Raw genomic sequence first — 17,344 nt, 5'->3', positions numbered from 1 at the left:
TATTTCTTTATTTTCTTCTTCAAGCATGAGTAGCTAAACCCATTAGCTAGGGTTGTGGCTCAACCCTAGTGTGGGTAATTGATGGGTGTTGTCATCTAATGTTAGATTGACTATGGGTGTTTGCTATTTGGGTTGATTTTATGTTTTAATCTAGAATTGGTGGTTGCAAACACTGATTCAAGCTTTGTGGGTTTAACTCTTCTTGAGAAAGAGAGTATATGACCCCAAAATTGACTCAACAAGAAATTGGGATGGACTCATGAGAAATAATAGTCTCAATTAACGATTAAACCTCGAGAAAGTAATTACCCTACTTGAACCCTAGTTGTTTGGTCTAATTTGCCTACCTATTTGGTCTCGAGAGAGTTAATTGGGCAAAATCACTTTCTCTACCGAGAGGTGTGAGAGTGGGTAAAATTGTGCAACTATTATAGCATAAGCCCCAATTATGTCAATCGAACCTTAGTAACATCTACCCGTCAATTAGCCACCTAGGTAGTGTCACGACCCTAGTGCCCTTCTTCCCATTAGATACAACTTAGAAATATTCGCGTAGCATAATTTAGTGTTAATCAATAGTTTTATAAAAATAGTTATAATTCGAAAACTAAAAGTGTTTGAAGTGACATTAGGAAAAACAACACATCTCTAGGCTAGACAGACAATCCAACTCCACTGCTAGATCCATGAGGAAATCGATCCCGACCCTTATATCGGGTAAAAGCTATTGAGACCCGCTCTTCCTACCTTAGTATAGAGTCGAGTTGGCAGCGATCACTTTTTGGCGCTGTTGCCGGGGAGCTTACGGTGTTGACTATCTGTTTATTTAGTTTTGTGTTTTGCTTCTCTTTCATTCTTGTTTACTAATTTTGTTTGTATCGATCAATCAGGTACAAATAGCTCTTAATGCAAATGACCCTCTCGGCAATGTGATAGCGGGGAGGAGGTAGAGGATCTAGAACAAGATGAGGTCTTACCTCAAGTTCCACGGAGAGGCCGAAATGCCAATGTAAATGCAAATGAAAACAACAATATTCCAGACCCTCCTCCGCCACCGCCGAGAGTGGCCCCCAGAGTTTTACCAAATCAAGGATACGCCAGTGCTATTGTTCCTCCCCGAATCCGGGTGGGGAACTTTCAAATCACAAATGTTATGTTGACCTTGCTCGAGTAAAGAGGGTATTTCACGGGCGCCTCCAATCAAAATGCCTACAAGCACTTGAAGGGGTTCGTGGATACATGCTAGGGTAGCAAGAAGACAAACGTGTCCGAGGATGCATTGAGATTGAGGCTTTTCTCGTTCTCTCATCGGGGTAAAGCTTTGGATTGGTCAGAAAGGCTCCCCAATCATTCTATTACAACATGAGATGAATTGGCGGACAAATTTATTGCCAAGTTCTTTTCTCCAAGTCATATGGCAGCTCTTCGGGATGAAATTCTAGCCTTCAAGCAAGAGCCAACGAAACCTTTGCACGAGATATGGGAAAGATATAGAACAATGGTGAAAGAGTTCCCTAATAACGACATGACCAAGGTTATGATTCAACAAACCTTTTATCGGGGCATCAACACCACGAATCAATGCATTGTGAACCAATTGGTCAGAGGGAACTTTATGAATCTTTCTTACCAAGAGGCATGTGATGTACTTGATGAAATGGCCGACACCTCTTCGGCATGGCAAAACCGAGCAAATGTTCCCCAAGGTGACCCCACGGTCATCCATTTGCACAAGTAATTGCACGATTATGGCCAAGCTATTGCCGAGCTTACAACAACTATGAATCAAATGGCAAAGGCGCAATTACAACAAGTCCAAAACCCGCGCCAAGTCAATGCAATGGAAGGTGTTTCTATGTTGAAAAGGAGGCAAAGAGGACAACAACCTCAAGGTAATTGTGAACAATATGACAACAACAATGATGGTGGTTGTTATTCAAATGAGTGCTATGATGATCAAAGCGAAGAGGTCCAATATGTCAATAACTACCAAGGGAATAGAGGTAACTCTCCAAATCAACAATGGCGTCCCCAAGGAAATTGGGGCAATCAACAACAAGGAGGCGGTAATTGGAATAATAAAAACCAACAACAAGGTGGTGGCAATTGGAACAACAACAATCAAAACAACAATTGGGGTAATCAAGGTAACAATCAAGGCAATTTGAACGGGAACAACAACAATTGGAGCAACAACAACAATCAAGGCGGGTGGAACAATAATGGAAACCAAGGCAACAGGGGGATGGGCTTTCCAAGGCCCCCAATGTTCCAACAACCGAGCAATCCACCCCCTTTCCCTTCTCAAGGTCCTAGTTCTTCCAGATGTGATATGGGAAGAATTGAAAGCATGTTCGAGCAAATGATGAAAAAGAACCAAGATTCTGATGCCCAATTGGCTTCTCATAATACATCTATCCGGAACTTGGAGGTGCAATTAGGCCAAATCTCTCTAGCATTGAATACTCGTCCCAAGGGTGCTCTACCAAGTGATACGGTAGTGAACCCAAAGGGTGGGAATAACAATCATGTGATAGCGGTTACAACAAGAAGTGGGAGAGGCGGTGATGTGAATGCCTCAAAGCAAAAGCAAGTTGTGGATGAAGATGTTGAGTTGCGTGATGATAATGTACCTTTGAGTGTTGAAGATGTGGTTGAAGAGAATATGAACAATGACGTGCGGATTGATATTGATGATGAAGCCGAGGTAGAGACTCAAGATGTCGTGAACCCGTCTAGGGAACACGTGATTGACATGCCCGAGCTGGTTGTACCAAAGGACAAGGCTCCTTTGCCAAGGCCACCTCCACCTTATCCTCAGAGGCTCGCGAACTAGATGAATGAATATCAGTTTAAAAAGTTCATTGATATGATAAAGAGCTTATCTATTAATGTATCATTGGTGGAGGCACTTGAACAAATGTCGGGCTATGCAAAATTCATAAAAGACTTGGTCATAAATAAGCGTTCTATGAATTGTGAGACTATACAGATGACTCACCAAGTTAGTGCTATAGTGTATTCAATGGCCCCGAAACTTGAAGATACCGGTGCTTTCACCATTCCTTGCACCATTGGGAGTGCGGATTTTGCAAAGGCCCTTTGTGACTTGGGGGCTAGCATAAATTTGATGTCGTACTCGGTCTTCAAGATTTTGGGAATTGGACAACCTCGACCTACCTCAATGAGACTTTAAATGGCGGATCGATCGATGAAGCGACCTTTGGGCATAATTGATTATGTACTTGTCCGGGTAGATAAGTTTATATTGCCGACTTACTTTGTCATATTAGGTTGTGAGGTGGACTTTGAAGTGCTGATTATTCTTGGTAGACCTTTCCTCGCTACGGGGAAGGCATTTTGATGTTGAAACGAGTGAGTTGACTTTCTGAGTGAGGGATGAGAAGGTGGTATTCCATGTTTGCAAATCAATGAGACAACCCAATAGCACGGAGGTGTGTTCATTTGTGGACATTTCACAGCTGTGATAGTGGATGACACAAGTTCCATGATCCACGTTAAAGATCCCCTTGAGGCCCTGCTTCTTAATATGGATGTCAATGATGATGCTAGTAGAGTGGAGTGTGTGAATGCATTGCATGGTATGGGTTCATATTAATATGAGCCTAGGAAGCTATCTTTGGATCTTGAAAACCGCAAAACTCCACCAACAAAACCATCAATTGAGGAGCCACCGGTGTTGGAGTTGAAGCCACTTCCTCCACACCTCAGGTATGAATTCTTGGGTTCAAATTCTACTTTACCTGTTATATTTCGTCTTGCTTAACTAACATGTAGGTTGACGCCACTTTGGTGGTACTTCAAAAGCGAAAAAAGGCGATTGGATGGACATAAGCCAGCATTCAGGGTATAAGCCCCGCATTTTGCATGCATAAGATCATTTTGGAGGAGGATGCAAGGCCTTCCTTGGAGCATCAAAGAAGACTAAATGAGGTGATGCAAGAGGTGGTGAAGAAAGAGGTTATCACTTAGGTAGATGCTGGGGTGGTTTATCCTATTTCTGACAGTTCGTAGACTTCTCCGGTGCAATGGGTGCCGAAGAAGAGTGGTATGACCATGGTGACCAATGACAACAATGAGCTCATTCCCACTAGAACGGTCACCGGGTGGAGAGTTTGTATGGATTACCAGAAGCTGAACAAGGTGACTAGAAAATATCATTTCTCATGCCATTCTTTGACCAAATGCTTGATCGTCTTGCGGGTCAGGCTTTCTATTGCTTTCTGGATGGTTACTCGGGGTACAATCAAATTCTAATTGCCCTGGAGGACCAAGAGAAGACCACCTTTACATGTCCTTATGGCACATTCGCTTTCTCTAGAATGTCATTTGGATTGTATAATGCTCCGGTGACCTTCCAACGTTACATGATGGCTATTTTCACCAACATGGTGGAGGATATCTTGGAGGTCTTCATGGATGATTTCAGCGTGGTTGGGGATTCTTTTGAGGAGTGCTTGGTAAACTTGGATAGAGTGTTGGCCCGATGTGAAGACACCAACCTTGTTCTCAATTGGGAAAAGTGCCATTTTATGGTAGAAAAAGGTATAGTGTTGGGTCACAATATCTAGAAGCAAGGAATTGAAGTTGATAAGGCCAAGATTGAGGTTATTTCGAGGATCCCTCCCCCTACTTCTGTCAAAGGGGTGAGGAGTTTCCTTGGGCATGCGGGTTGCTACCGGAGGTTCATAAAGGATTTTTCTAAAGTGGTACATCTGTTGTGCAAGTTGCTAGAGAAAGATGCAAAGTTCTTGTTCGATGAGAGTTGTATGCAAGCATTCGAGCTTCTTAAGCTCAAGTTGACTTCTACCCCCATCATTACCGGGCCAAATTGGAGCTTGCCTTTCGAGCTCATGTGTGATGCTAGTGACGTTGCGGTTGGGGCTGTTTTGGGCCAAAGGATCAACAAGATGTTTCATCCGGTGTACTACGCAAGCAAGACCATGAATGAGGCTCAAAGGAACTACACAATCACCAAGAAAGAATTGTTGGCTATTGTATTTGCTATGGAAAACTTTCGACCTTACCTTATGGGGGCCAAACTTATAGTGCACACCGATCATGTCGCCCTTAGGTATTTGATGACTAAGAAAGACTCAAAGGCAAGATTGATGAAATGGGTATAGCTTCTCCAATAGTTTAATTTGGAAATTGTTGACCGAAAAGGGAGTGAGAATCAAGTGGCGGACCACTTGTCCCATTTGGAGGAGGAGGGGAGGCCTTGTGACAGCCTTGAGATAAACGATGCATTTCCCGACGAGCAACCCCTTGAGGTGTCAATGAATGGAATGCTGTGGTTCGCCGATATCGCAAATTATCTTGTTACCGGAATCATCTCGTGTGAGCTCTCTTCCAATCAAAGGAAGAAGCTCAAGCGGGATAGCTTGGATTTTTATTGGGATGAGCCATATTTGTTTAAAATTTGCACCGATGGTGTGATTCGACGATGTGTCCAGGGGGAGGAACAATTGGGTATTTTGGAGGCTTGCCATTTCTCTCCCTATGGTGGCCATCATGGCGGGGCAAGAATGGTTTCTAAAGTGCTTAGTTGCGGATTTTATTGGCCTACCTTGTTTAAAGACGCAGGTGATGTGGTCAAGAGATGTGATGAATGCCAAAGATCCGGCGGAATTTCAAAAAGGGATGAGATGCCCCCCAATACAATTCTCGAAGTGGATATTTTTTATGTTTGGGGCATCGATTTCATGGGTCCTTTTGTGAGCTCTTGTGGGAACACTTACATTCTCGTGTGTGTGGACTATGTCTCAAAGTGGGTTGAAGCCGTGGCTTTTCCCAACAATGAAGCCCGGAGTGTTGTGGCATTTTTGAAAAATAATATCTTCACAAGGTTTGGCACTCCTCGTGCTATCATTAGTGATGGGGGGTCTCACTTTTGCAACAAGGCTTTCGACACATTGCTTTCTAAGTACGGTGTCAATCATAAGGTTTCGACCCCCTATCATCCTTAAGCTAGTGGCCAGGTGAAAGTCTCCAACAGAGAAATTAAGAGTATCTTGTCTAAAACTGTCAATGCTAATAGGACCGATTGGTCGAAAAAGTTGGATGACGCTCTTTGGGCTTATGGGACGGCTTACAAAACTCCGATTGGTATGTCTCCCTATCGGTTGGTGTTTGGGAAAGCTTGCCATCTTCCGGTAGAATTAGAGCACAAGGCCATGTGGGCTTTGAGGAAGTTGAACTTAGAATGGGATGTTGCGGCAAATCTTCGGGTTGAACAACTTAATGAGCTCGATGAGTTTAGATTCCATGTCTACGCCAGCTCGTCCTTGTACAAGGAGAAAATGAAGTACCTTCAAGACAAATATACTCGGGGTAAGGAATTCAAGGTTGGAGATATGGTTCTCTTGTTCAATTCCCGGCTACGTCTGTTTCCGGGTAAGCTCAAGTCAAAGTGGATTGGGCCTTTTGAAGTTGTGTTCGTGACCCCCATTTTGTGCTCTTGATCTAAGGAACAAGAATGGTGAAGTATTCAGAGTCAATGGAAATCGGGTCAAGCATTATCTTGGGAAATTTGATGATAGCCACGTGGTGGCACTTCTTCATCTAAAGTGATATACCAGCAACATGCGTCATGCTGCGACGTTAAATCAGGCTCTGCTTGGGAGGCAACCCATGCCTTTTTCTTTTTGTTGTTTTCTGTGTTTTCTTGGTAGTGTAGGTTTGATTTTTGAGCTAACTGATTGTGAGATGTTGCAGGGATTGAGTTGATGCAGTGCAAAATAGTTTGAAAAAAAAAAGTTGAACAGTCTCTAAAGATTGCCAGTGCGACCGCATTGCACTTTGTGTGGTCCGCACTGGTGATGGCCAAAAGTGGTACTCTTTGAAGTTTTCCACTGCGGCCGTATTCCATTTAGTGCGGTCCGCGATGGACCTCCACGGTCGTGGTCTGCTTTTGTGCGGTCCGCGGAGGTTGCTTACTCAAGCTTCAAGTGAATAAAACCCAGCACGGTCCACAGTCGATTTTGTGTGGCCGCGCTGGTAGGTAAGGCTGGGTCCCATTGCTTTTCTATAAATAGACCCCACGGGTCACCATTTACCCTTTTTGAACTCTTAACACTTAAAGACATAAAAGTACTATTCATAACCTCTTGTGACAGTGATTCTTGCTTAACAGTGACTAATTACATTTCATCTTCTCATCTGGTAATGTTTCACTCAGTCCTATGCATTTACTTGATTAATTTTGTTTTATTTTATTACCATTAGCTTATAACTTCTTTTTCTTCTCGCTAGTTTCTTCTTCTTTATTTAGTTGTTAGCTTAGGGTAGTTTTAAATGCTGGGTTGGTGTGCTGGATATGCATAATGGTTGGGAAAGTGAATAGGGACAAAGTAGGTGAACTAACGTGAACAATTGTGCCAAAAAATAAAACCCTAACTTAGTGCCTGTGCAAAATACTCTCCGCTGCCCGCGGTTGCCTTTGTGCGGTCTGCGATGCCCTGATGCGGTCCGCATTTCCATTTTGCGCAAACCGCGGTGCCCAAGTGACTGAAATTGAACCTATACCCAGCGCGGCCGCATTGCACTTTATACGGTCCGCGCTGGCCCACCGCAGCCGCGGTGCTACTTTGTGCGGGCCGTGGTGGTAGGATTCAGAGAGATGTTTTTCAGGGATTTGTCCCAATGCGGACCGCGGTCCGCGATGCCCCCAGTGCGACCGCACTCCTGTTTGTGCGGGCCGCGGTGCTCTGTTCTGCAACTGTTTCTGCAACATTTAATCTGCTGTCTGCAATTCAATTTCAACACTTGTTTCACCGCTTGTGCTGATACTAACCATGTTAGATGTGTATGCTTGCAGATAATGGTCAAACAAAGAGGTAAAGGCTCGAAACAACCCGGCCGAGGTAATTCCTCCCGGGGAGGGAAGCAAAGGATGGTAAAACTCACTCCCCGGGCTAGAAAAAACATAAAGGACATAAGGAAAGCAATCAAAGCGGCTGACAGAGCCATTGACAACTCGGGGAGTGAGTACGAGCCCTCCCGGGAGATCTCTTCAGATTCAGTCCCTCTATAATCCCGTATCCGGAGAACGCCATACATAAAGACACTCCTCCCTCTTCCCCCGATGCTCGAGCTTCAATCAAAATTTCTTCTGGGTCGTCTGAGGGCTCAGTGGCAGGTAGTGGGGATGAATACTCTACCTCTCCCACAGCGTCAATATTTGGAGAGGGTGTTAGAGGTAATGAGGGAGATGGGGAGTTACCCAGGGGTGGTGTGCCTCAAGTTGGGGGTGTTAACCGGACTAGAAATCCTACTGTTTGGGAAGATAGATTCGTCATCCAGGTGGCGTTCCATAAGTTTAGAGAATGGTGGCCGACACAAAATCTGATTCTTGAGAGGAGCTTCATTGACAGAGATCTTCTACCCCTACACCCCAATGTACATAGACAGTTTCGAGCTCGAATAGGTTGGGAACACTTCAAAGATAATTGAATGAAGGCGAATGAGCACATGGTCAAGGAATTTTATAGCAACATGGGCCACATCTTAAAGGGCACTAAAGTAACCAAAGTGCGAAACAAGAATGTGATATTTACCGGGAAAACACTAAATGAATACCTAGGGTTTATTGAAGAAGACGAGTCCCTTTACAATGAAAAGTTGGCAATGGGCAAGGAGGTCCGTCCGTGGTTAGCCTCATACCTGGCAGTCCCGGGTACGGTTCCAGAGTGGTTGCAAGCAGGGGTCAAAATACTTCGGAGGACTTTTAACTTTGAGGCTAGGGGATGGTTGACTTTTGTGTGCAGTCGGCTCGATCCCACTACCCATGATCAGACTATTCCGCTTGCCTGGGTTGTTCTTGTTACATCTATTATGGCGGGATACCCTATCAACGTGGGCAATGTGATGTCCCGCGTCATTTCTGCAGTGGGGGTTGAGCATGACCGGAACTACCCTTTTCTTAGCACCCTCACTATGTATTTCAGGGATCTGGAGGTAGAGAAGAGACCTATTGACATCAAGGTCAAACCTGTGGCTCCGTTTTTATGGTACAGTCTGAAAGGGTCAGACAACCCCAAGGACCAAAATTACAAGCCACCTGCTTCTACTCCAATCGGCCAGTCTGAAGAGCCGGTTGCAGTAGAGCCCTCCACTGAGCCTGCTTCCACAGTTGCTGACATGCCTCCCGGACCTTCCACTACTGTTGGTCCCTCTACTTCAGCTGGTCCGGGAATTTCATCTTCCCGGGCCCATCCTATCACCGCCCACCAACTGAGCCAGACACTTCATAGCTTGAACAACTGGATGGCGACTGCTTCATCCAAGTTGTCCACCTTAACTCCTACCATTACGGCTCAGTCAGCACCACAGCCAGTGCAGGTGCCCCAGTCTATCGAGGATTCACTTAAGGAGATTCTTGCCAACCAGCAAAAGATCCTTGATTCTCAAGCTGCCTTGACTAAGACAATGGATTCACATGGCAAGGCCCTGAAGGAGCTTGCCAGGGAGCACAAGAAGCTGCACAAAACACGAGCTTCCAATGAGTCTGTGAAGGCGCTGAGGGCGGATTTTAACAAACTAAAGGCAGACCAGCTGCCTTTAGACTTGTTATTTGAGGATCCAGCTACAGCAGCAGAGCCACAGCAGGAGCAGACACAGCATCTTCCAAAGAAGAAGAGGAAGCTCCCTAGTGCAGATGAGGCGATCATCCAGTTGCCGGACCCACCGGAAGCTTCCTCCAGTCAGCCACAGGATGTTCCTGATATTCAGCCCGTCCAGATCCAGGCCCCAGTCCAAGCAACTGAGCCGCAGGAGATCGGGAACTAGTCTGAGGTTCCCGCACATACAGAGGACCCGGGGACCACTCATGTTCCCATGCATACAGACGAGGCTTAGGGAGCTCCTATATCCATTCATCTTGATTTTTGATGCTTATTTATTTACTTGGCATTGGGGACAATGCCAGCTTTTATTTGTGGGGGTGCGCCCTACTTTTTGTCCGGATGATTGTATATATTAATTGACTTAGTTTATGTTTCTGTTGATTTTCTATTTGGTCTGTATATAACTTTGCATTTAGTCACTTTTATCGCACTTTTTATCTTTCATTTTGTCTGTATATAAAGTTACATTATTGTATATATTCATCCCCCGTTGTATATTCTAATCCCTTATTGTAAATATTCATTCTATTTTCTATTTTCGTACAAATTTTTCATTGTTAGCTTAGTAGATAGGCTCGCAGCTTTTTTGTTTCGTTTTTGGCATTTTCAATAAGACCTTGGTTTTCTTAATGTCACGGTTCTTTCCAAGGGTGGAGTATTGTGTGAACTGGGTGGCTCTTCCCGATGATGGATGGCGTGACAACTTTCTTAAGGGTTTGAGTCAGTTTTTGATTTTTCTTTTGTTTTTAGTAGTTTATAGTTAAGGGTACATAAAGCAAAGCTTCACTTGGGCCTAACATATTTGCCTTTGATCCCATGGTCAAAGACAAGTGGTTGTGTTTAGGATGGTGAAAGTAGTGACCTTGAGACTCTTGTTTTGACCAAACAAACATCATGTGGTCTTTCGGGACTATTGTGTGCTCAATCGTGTCTAAGGTTGTTGTGGGCCCCCGACTATATGTATTTAGCAATCCTTGAGTGTGTGTGGTGAGAAATCAAATTGTGAGTCCAAGTCCCGAGCCAATGGTCTAGAACTTGCCCTGAATGTTTGTTGAGGCGAAATTTTGAGTGAAATTCGACTTGAGAAGTGATTATAGGATCTCCTTGACCCAAATAATAGTCGAACAACTCCATAGCCTACTAATGATATAATCCCTAGCTAACCATTTTGAGCCTTAAACCTTTTTCTTTCAAGAACCAATGCTACAAGCCTATACCCGTTCTAAATTATACCCTCTGTTGGCACCCAAATCGTCCCTTGAGTAATGGCAAAAGTCTAAGTTTGGGGGGAGAGACAAGAAAGGAAACAAAGTGGTAAAAGGTACAAAAGCAAGAGGAAAGGAAGGCGATGAAAAGGAAAGAAAAGAAAAAGACAAAAAGAAAGCCCAATGTGCAAAGAATAAAATGGGATTCAAGAAAAACAAAAGTGAAAAAGGTGTGGAAAAAGTAGAAAAAGGAGAAATGTTTTGAATTGCATAAGAAAGAGTGACAATGTATCTCTCTAACCCCTTGAAAATAAGTGAAATACTCAAAGAGTCAGAGAATTGTTCCAAAATGAATCATAAGAAGTGCTTAAGGGAAGATGGAGACCAACAACTTTTCCTACCCTGAACCAAAAGCCTTCACATTGACTCCACAAAAGCCCTATATGATCTTGAGTTGGATGACGCTCGCATTAGTGGATACTTACATGAAGGTCAAGCATATGGTACTTAGAGTCGGACTTGTGACCTTTCCTTGAGAGAGACGAGTGAATTCTCATTAACCTTGGTTTGTGTGCTTATACTCTAAAAGGTAAGGTTTTGCTTAGGGAGAGTTGAGGATGTGTGAGTTTGTGTTCCACAGCGACCAAAGCAATTGAGAGAGTTCTTTGATGTAATGAGTCAATTCTTGATGCTCTTGTCACACTTGATCCATAGTTTTTCAACGTTTAAATTTTGTTAATGATCCATTCGTATTGAAGGCAATTGTTAGTCCCAATTGTTGCTTGTTGAAGTTACTTTAGGATAGCTGGAATTACTTGGATTTTCCTTTAAGGGGTGTGTCTTATTTTGTTTGCTTGAGGACAAGCAAAGGTTTAAGTTTGGGGGAGTTGATAAGTTAGGATTTTAACATGTTTTATGCCCCTACTTGCCTATGCTTTGATCATATATTGTTACAAAATAGTCCTAAAAGGCTCACAAGTTGTGCTTGATCGCAGGTTTGATCGACAAAGTGACCAAACTGAAGGGCCATGACTAGCACCCGACCACACTTGCCGAGCACCAACGTACATTTCATCTAACCTTCATTATTATCTTTTAAGGCTGACGAGATCAATATAAATGGTAGACCTAGATCATGGACAACCAGCAATAAAATATGACGGCATGAACATACATAGCAGGGGATGACCAGACAATCAAGAAACTACGTATAAGATATGAGCTACCTCGCTACTATGAAAGACTATACAACAAAAACTAGCCGACAAGGCATACCAAACTATACATGAGACGACACCTGTCTATGAGCCTCTAAAAGAACATAAGTGTTGCAACATAGCCGGAACAGGGCCCCGACATACCCATAATGTCTATAACAAAAATTGCATACCAAGACCAAGGCAAGTCCGGAGAAGGGATCTCGCCAATCACCGCTGAACTGGACAGTCTACTGTGGTGGGGGAGCTGCACCTGCCTGTCTATCAGGACCTGCAGCACGACATGCAGCGTCCACAAATAAAAGGACGTCAGTACGAATAAAGTACTGAGTATGTAAGGCAAGGAACCATAAATGCGATCAGTAATGTAAGCAAGGATAGAGAATATACAACCTGTAACATCTTAGTACCTCTGAGGGCTACTTACATGAAATGCATGATACATATGTATAAATACATAAACCTTTAAAGCATTCGCCTCTGTGGGCATCATCATCATCATATCGTACCCGGCCATAATAGGCTCGGTAGAATCGTACCCGGCCACGTGGAGCTCGGTAAAACCCAACTGATCAGTGGTTGCACAATAGGTGCCGTACCCGGCCAACTATAGCATGGCTCGGTAGAGTAAAATAGATACATATATATAATGCATGCTCGACTCATGGAATCACATTCTAAACCTTTCGGAGTGACGTAAGGTCGGTATCCTCTGTACACGTTATTAGGACTAAGTCTTCACTATGAACCTTATAAGATTCAGGAAGTATGAACAACATTGATAACATAAGAATAAGAGAAGCAACATGTATCAATCGTTCCATAAGAGGGAAAACAATGTAAGTACTGCTAGCTTCTAAGAGTAGAGTATCTTTGGAAGCTCGTTCATTACATTATGTACAATCGGAGTCGTGCAAAAGAAGGAAAGGGATAGCCTCACATACCTTGTATATACTTTCCCAATCTCAAGCTATGCAATTGTCAAAACTCCTTAGTCTACAATAAGAGAAACGATACTATCGTTATCATTTAAGCGTCATAACTATTATATATCGACCACAACCTATTTTACGATGAAACGGACAGCACCTCCCCTATATATATGACCTCACACCATTCAAAATAGTCACCAAACAGCCCAAACAACATCAATAATAAACATATTGAGCCTCCCAATATAGTCCACACACAGCCTAATCACTCCATACATACGACGACCACCATAGTCGTGTCAAACAATCTGGAAATGTTACGAATAACTATCAGCCCATAACCCTACATATATATGGTGTTTCCCCACACCCTTCCTCCTCCAAAACTCCACAAGATAGTAGTAAAATACGCAGCCCAACAACAACGCAAAACAGTCCACAAAACAATAACATTACTACCAAACCTTTCGATATATATCTCACAAGTTCTAGCTTCAATGGCTTAGCCGCAACTTGGATAATCTTAAATACATATAGAGTAAGAGGTTCCTTACCTTTATACAGAAAGAACAACTCCAATTTGACCTTAAATTTCCATGAAATATCCCTCCAATGCTGCCACAACAACCAAAAAGCGAAACTAGCGATCAATTAGTGTTTTTCGACACTAGAATCACTTTAGAAGGCTTGAAATCACCTAGGATTGATATTAAGAACATGAGGGAGTATTTACAGAACATAAACCCTTTAAAACAACCTCCCACACGAGCTGGAACAACACAAAAATGAGCAACAACAAGAAGAACAAGAGACTTACTAGCGCCACGGAATTCCCGACACTTGATTTGTGTTGTTTGCCCCTTTTTTGGGTCTTGAATCTTGAGAGAACCTTGAGAGGATGTTCCTAGGGTTCTAAGGTCTGAAAATAGTGAAAAGAAATGACTTAAAACGGGTTGTAGTCATCCTATATAGGTCCAAATATCTTAAACCGACTTAGTGGGCCCCATAGAGAGGTGCTTGGCACAGTCTCGCGAAAACGCGAATATCTCTCTACTCCGAGATCGTATCGATGAACGGTTTAATGCGTTGGAAACTAGACTCATAGATCTTTAATTTGGTTGGTAGATCACCCCGTAATTCCTTGTAAATTATGAGAAAAGATTAGAAACATTTGACCTAATGTTTAAGTAAAATTATGAACCTAAGTTGCGACAACTTTTGTCGACTTTTGTTTCATAACTCGTTTGACTTCAAGACTTATGATACGGATATTATATGATTAAAATACCTTAATAAATGACCTCTTGAGTGTATTAAGCACCGCTAGATTACCTAAAAATACGAGTTACAACATCCTTGATTCGTTTAACTTCTAATACTGGTTAATCACCCTTATACACTCTTGTATCACTTAAGACCAATAGGATTGACTTCTTATCATCTCAAAGATAATTCCTTCTTGGATTTATGTTAACTAATATATGGCATGAACTAACACATGCGGATATGGGTTGTAACACCCTCCCCCTTAGGAACATTCGTCCTCGAATGTAAGGGTTTATGGGGAGTTTAAATCATCGTGGATTCCAATGGAAATTTCCGATCAATTTTCCCCTATAAAATGGCCACTAGCAAAACTTGCAAGTAATTAAGCCCAACATATGGTTTCACAAGTCTACACAAAGCATTATGCGTATTTACATTATCTACATATCATCATTTTGTATTAAGGAGGAGTATTCTCAAATTATTGCTTACCTCATAGAGCCGTTTCTTCTTCCAATGTATCCTGTCTTCCACCAGCATCCTTGTTATCTTCATTCTGGAATAAGTAAGGGTATTTTAACTTCATCTCCTTTTCTGCTTCCCATGTCATTTCTTCCATATTTTTGTTCCTCCACAATACTTTGACGGAAGCTACATCTTTTGTTCTCAGCTTGCGGACTTGCCGATCTAATATCGCCACTGGCACTTCTTCATATGATAGGTCCTCTGTAACTTGTACATCTTTGATAGGGATGACTCGAGAAGGGTCTCCAATACATTTTCTCAACATAGATACATGGAATACCGGGTGGACAAATTCCAATTCTGATGGCAATTCTAACTCATAAGCAACCTGTCCAATCCGTCGAAGAATTTTATACGGCCCGATATACCTTGGACTCAGCTTACCTTTCTTCCCAAAACGCATAATACACTTCATTGGTGAGATCCTCAGGAAAACCCAATCACCAACCTCAAACTCTAGATCACGACGTCGGACATCAGAATAAGATTTTTGTCTGCTTTGTGTCGTCCTCAATCGCTCCTGTATCACTTTCACCTTCTCAATAGCTTGGTGAATCAAATCTGGCCCATATAATTCTGTTTCACCGACTTCGAACCATCCAACTGGTGATCTACATCTCCTCCCGTATAGTGCCTCGTATGGGGCCATTTTAATACTGGAATGGTAGCTATTGTTATAGGCGAATTCTATGAGTGGAAGATGATCATCCCAATTCCCCTTAAAATCTAGAACACATGCTCGTAGCATATCTTCCAGTGTCTGAATGGTACGTTCAGCCTGTCCGTCAGTCTGCGGATGAAATGCAGTGCTGAGATTTACTTGTGTGCCTAAACCCTTCTGGAAAGACCTCCAAAAGTTAGCCGTAAATTGAGCTCCTCGGTCTGATATAATAGATATGGGCACACCATGAAGCCTAACAATCTCCTTGATATACAACTTCGCATAATCTTCAGCCGTGTAAGTTGTCTTCACTGGCAGAAAATGGGCACATTTTGTAAGTCGATCAATTATCACCCAGATGGAGTCAAACTTATGATAAGAGCGAGGTAATCCAATAATGAAGTCCATATTAATCACCTCCCACTTCCAGGTCGGAATCTCTATATTTTGAAGCAATCCACCGGGTTTCTGATGTTCTATCTTTACTTGTTGACAATTGGGACACTGGGCTACAAATTCTGCAATAGACTTCTTCATATTATCCCACCAATACTGCTCCTTGACATCATGATACATCTTTGTCGAGCCGGGATGGATGGAATATCGGGATTGATGAATCTCATTCATAATCTTCTCTCGCAACCCTGCCACATTAGGCACACACAATCGGCTCTGGTATCTCAGTGCCCCATCTTTTCCGATCCTAAAAGCCATACTTTTACACTGTTGAATGCTTTCTCTTAATCGTACTAAGATAGGATCTTCATATTGTCGTGCTTTTACCTCGGCTACCAAAGATGATTCTGATGTATTCTGTACAGTAACACCTCCGTCATCAGAATCTAACAATCTGATTCTCATATTGGCTAGCTGATGAAGCTCTTTAATCAACCCCCATCTACCTGCCTCAATATGTACTAAGCTTCCCATTGATTTACGGCTGAGAGCGTCTGCCACAACATTGGCTTTACCGGGATGATACAATATCTCGACGTCGTAGTCTTTCAATAATTCAAGCCACCTACGCTGCCTCAAATTCAACTCTTTCTGCTTGAAGATGTATTGTAAACTCTTGTGATCTGTGTAGATGTCAACATGGACGCCGTATAAGTAGTGCCGCCATATCTTCAAAGCATATATTACTGCAGCCAATTCCAAATCATGGGTTGGATAATTCTTTTCATGCTTCTTCAATTGTCTTGATGCATAAGCAATCACATTCCCACGCTGCATCAATACGCACCCCAAACCTATACCTGAGGCATCACAATATACCACATAACCTTCTGTTCCTTCAGGAAGAGTGAGCACTGGTGCAGATGTCAATCGATTCTTCAACTCCTGAAAACTACGTTCACAAGTGTCAGACCACTGGAATTTGGTAGCTTTTTGTGTTAACTTAGTCAATGGTGATGATATAGAGGAAAATCCTTCTACAAACCGCCTATAATATCCTGCTAGCCCTAGGAAGCTGCGGACTTCTGATGGTGTTGTAGGTCTCGGCCAATTCTTTACTGCATCGATCTTCTGAGTGTCGACACTAATACCCTCATCAGATATCACATGGCCAAGGAATGCTACTGAGTTCAGCCAGAATTCACATTTGGAGAGCTTAGCATATAACTTACGATCCTGAAGCGTCTGTAATACTATCCGCAAGTGGCCCGCATGTTCCGCCTCCGAACGAGAATACACTAGAATGTCATCAATGAATACAATCACGAACACATCAAGATAGGGCCTGAATATAGTATTCATGAGATCCATAAAAGCTGCTGGGGCATTTGTTAGCCCGAACGACATCACCAAGAACTCAAAGTGCCCATATCTTGTCCGGAAGGCCGTCTTTGGAATATCCTTCTCCCTAACCCTCACCTGATGATACCCTGAA

At 42.9% G+C, this 17,344-nt stretch overlaps 1 long non-coding RNA gene across 1 annotated transcript; it reads right to left on the bottom strand.

The window, feature by feature from the left end:
* Positions 1-11,926: 11,926 nt before the first annotated feature.
* On the bottom strand, positions 11,927-13,190 carry LOC138876837 (uncharacterized). Its single transcript, XR_011402113.1, has 3 exons — positions 13,133-13,190; positions 13,014-13,065; positions 11,927-12,340 (listed from the first exon to the last, which is right to left on the bottom strand). It is a non-coding gene; the product is annotated as an uncharacterized lncRNA (long non-coding RNA).
* Positions 13,191-17,344: the final 4,154 nt, after the last annotated feature.

Source organism: Nicotiana sylvestris, chromosome 9, assembly GCF_000393655.2.
Source record: "Nicotiana sylvestris chromosome 9, ASM39365v2, whole genome shotgun sequence".
Taxonomy (NCBI): domain Eukaryota; kingdom Viridiplantae; phylum Streptophyta; class Magnoliopsida; order Solanales; family Solanaceae; genus Nicotiana; species Nicotiana sylvestris.
Note: the sequence above shows the minus strand (reverse complement) of the source record. Positions and strands in the feature narration are given on the sequence as shown.